This window comes from Lissotriton helveticus, chromosome 4_1 (genome assembly GCF_964261635.1).
Source record: "Lissotriton helveticus chromosome 4_1, aLisHel1.1, whole genome shotgun sequence".
Classification (NCBI taxonomy): Eukaryota; Metazoa; Chordata; class Amphibia; order Caudata; family Salamandridae; genus Lissotriton; species Lissotriton helveticus.
This window is the reverse complement of record NC_136063.1, coordinates 1471688550-1471691548: the sequence shown is the minus strand read 5'-3', so window position 1 is coordinate 1471691548 and position 2999 is coordinate 1471688550. Positions and strand designations below refer to the sequence as shown.

Genomic DNA, 2999 nt, shown 5'->3' with positions numbered 1-2999 from the left:
ATTGGATGAGTGTAATCCTTAGCCTATATACCTGTTCCTCCCTTCTCCATTCCCTCTCACCTGCTGCCTGTAGCCTTAGCCGTCTTGCTATGACGTAAAATGCCGCCATTCTGTTTCCTGTGTTGCATTTTGGGGTCCTTTTTTATAGGCTGCACCTGATTACCACCTGCTTGCAATCCATGTTAATTACCGACTCTTAATTACCGAATTTTGGAACAATTCGGTATTTTAAGGCTCTCCTACATCTCGATGGCATGGTATTTTCCATTTCGTATATTCCGACTCGGTAATTTTACCGAGTCTGAACTTTTACCGAGTCGGTATTTGTTCCGACTCGGTAATTTTACCGAGTCGGAACTTTTACCGACTCGGTATTTGTTCCGACTCGGTAATTTTACCGAGTCGGTACTTTTACCGACTCGGTTTCTTTACCGAGCCGGTAATCTACCGATGCGGTATTTTTACCGGTTTTCGGCGACCTACATCTCCTTTTCCGAATACCGGTCGGTAACGGCCGAAAACACCAATTTTCGGCCGTTACCGACCGGTATTTGGCTACCTACATCTGGCCCTTTGTATTTTATTTATCATAGAGCGATTATTACTCCTGTTAGTATTTGTAAATTTTCTTCAGCTTCTTCTCCATTATGTTGGTCATGTTCCATTGAAACGGGCACGTTAAAACGTCAACTTTATGAGTGTTCTAATGTGTTCTCCTTTTGGAAATCAGTTTGGAATATTTGCATGTTAGTATTTAAATTCAATGCTACTTTAACTCTACAGAATGTTTTTCTAGGTTCCCTATCACCTGATGTGGATGTTGTCTCTTCTGTTCCTAGATTATTTGATCTTTATATTGCGTTAGGTTTTAAAGTTATTCTATCATCCTGGAAAGATAACTCTAAAATTTCTTTACTAACTTGGTGGAATTTTATTTTTGATGAACACAGGAATGCTTCCGTTTCCTCCTACTCTCTTTCTCAAAAAATTAAATCTGATCTTCTTTGGCTTCCTTTCACTACATATCTTTCTTCACACTCTCCTATGCTTTATTTCTTTTTCTCTCCCTTTCTATAATATTTTTCTACTCCATTTTGGTTCCTCCTCTCATTTCTTTTCTCTGTCTCCCTTTTCTTCTTTCTATCTTTCTCTTTTCTACTTTCCTTTCTCTCTCTCTTTAATTATAATATTACTATTTTATCACATGTTATTTGCCTGATTGTTTATTTTAATAATATTATGTATGTTTTATTATGGCTTCTACCCCTTACCCATTTTATTGTTTTCATTTTATCTCTTTTCTTATGTATTTGAAAACTTAATAAAAACTTCTTAAACAAAAAAAAAAAGAACACCGCAACTGCTATTTAGAGAAAGATGAGTTTTTATTGCCTTGCAGAAAGCAGCATGGTTTTGATTGCTTCTGATGTTCACTGGAAGGAAGTTCCAGAGTTTGGGAGCTAAAGCTCAGAAAGAGCGTCCTCCGGCTTCGCTCTCTAACCCGTGGGATGGCCGCCAAATGCTGGCTGAAAGAGTGCAGGAGACGGGTGGGAGTATAAGGTGTGAATAGGTCTGCTAGGATTTCAGGAGATTGAGCATTTAGGATACAGTGGGCAATGCACAGCTCTTTAAAAGGAACATGCTTCTCCACTGGAAGCCTACTGTTTGTCTGCTGAATGGACATGAAAACAGAAGCACTCTTGACTCCAAGTGGGCTTAACGGACCACATAGGACCAGATCCTGCATTAGACCCTGTAAGAGTAAGATCTCGTGCTAAAAGCCTGCTCTGAGGATCTGGAGCTGTAGTAATGACCATAAAGAACATTTTCTGCAGCCGGAGAAACATGGGGCTTAGTCATTTCATCCACCACTGAATGTTTGAGACAAGAGGCTGAAACTTTTGCACAGAGGTCGTACCCAGGGTATTCATGAGAACCGTGTTTGTCCCAATTGGACATTTTTGCTGTTCTGAAAAGAAGTTCAGCAGGACCTCATTGCTGCAGTTTCCTGTCTTGCCTAGCTAAAGAACTGAAAACCTGAGTAAGTCTGAAGGTCAAACCTTTGAGAGGAGCGAGGTAGCAAATCTAGTTATCTGGGAAGCGACCTCAAAGGCAATAAAATCCACTTTTTCCTGCTTAGAACATTTGGTGCCATATTCAACAGCCTCGGCGAGAGCGCGATGATGATGTATCTGACTTTGAGAGACCCTCGCTGGCCTCATCCTTAGACCTTGCCCCACTTAAGCAATCTGATTTTTTTCAGTTTCAGAGACTAATGGCCTTATTTACAGTTTGGCAGACTGTATACTCTGTCAAAACATGGCAGATATTTTGTTTGCCTTAGGGTATAATTCACTTGTAATACAGGGGACAGGACATCTGCCACGTTTGAAATGAGGTATCATGTCTGCTAAATTCTATATAAGGCCCTCAGTCCGAAGTTAGCATCTTTAACCAGGACAACCCGCTTGGTGTAGCTGACCTCCGCTGCATCATCGTCGGTCTGTAATTGCGCCTACACCCCAATCAACGGTAAACTGTTGGTTTTTTAATGGTGTGTTACTAAGTGCATTTTGCCTTGAAACTATAAAAAGTTGTATATCCAGCTCCACATATCTGATCTGGATGTACGGTTGTTCATTACATTCTTTTCTAGTCTCTAAATTGGTTTGAGAATGTTATCGTTTTGTGCTTTATAGTTTAAAAGTGTTGATACTGCTTGATCTTAACACTCATCTCTGGGATGATTTTTTTCCGGTTTGTCCTATATTTGCTAGAATTGAACAGGGATTAAGAACTTTATTTTTCTTTAATCGGGGTGTGTTCATTAAGTTGGTAGGGGTAACCCTCTCCCAAATTAATTACACAATTTCTGACAGAGGGTAATATAAGCTGTAGCCTATGAGATCACTGTTTCGTACATGTAGAGAAATCCCTTGGCCCCTATCAGGGAACTCCATCAGGCCCATGGGCTTTTTCTGTATGCTATTGCACAGACA

General features: G+C 40.2%; 1 non-coding gene across 1 annotated transcript; it reads right to left on the bottom strand.

Annotated features, from left to right (window-relative positions):
- Positions 1-307: 307 nt before the first annotated feature.
- LOC144829885 (small nucleolar RNA SNORA36 family) lies at positions 308-440 on the bottom strand. Its single transcript, XR_013610870.1, has one exon. It is a non-coding gene; the product is annotated as a small nucleolar RNA SNORA36 family (small nucleolar RNA).
- Between the last annotated feature and the right edge of the window lie 2559 nt (positions 441-2999).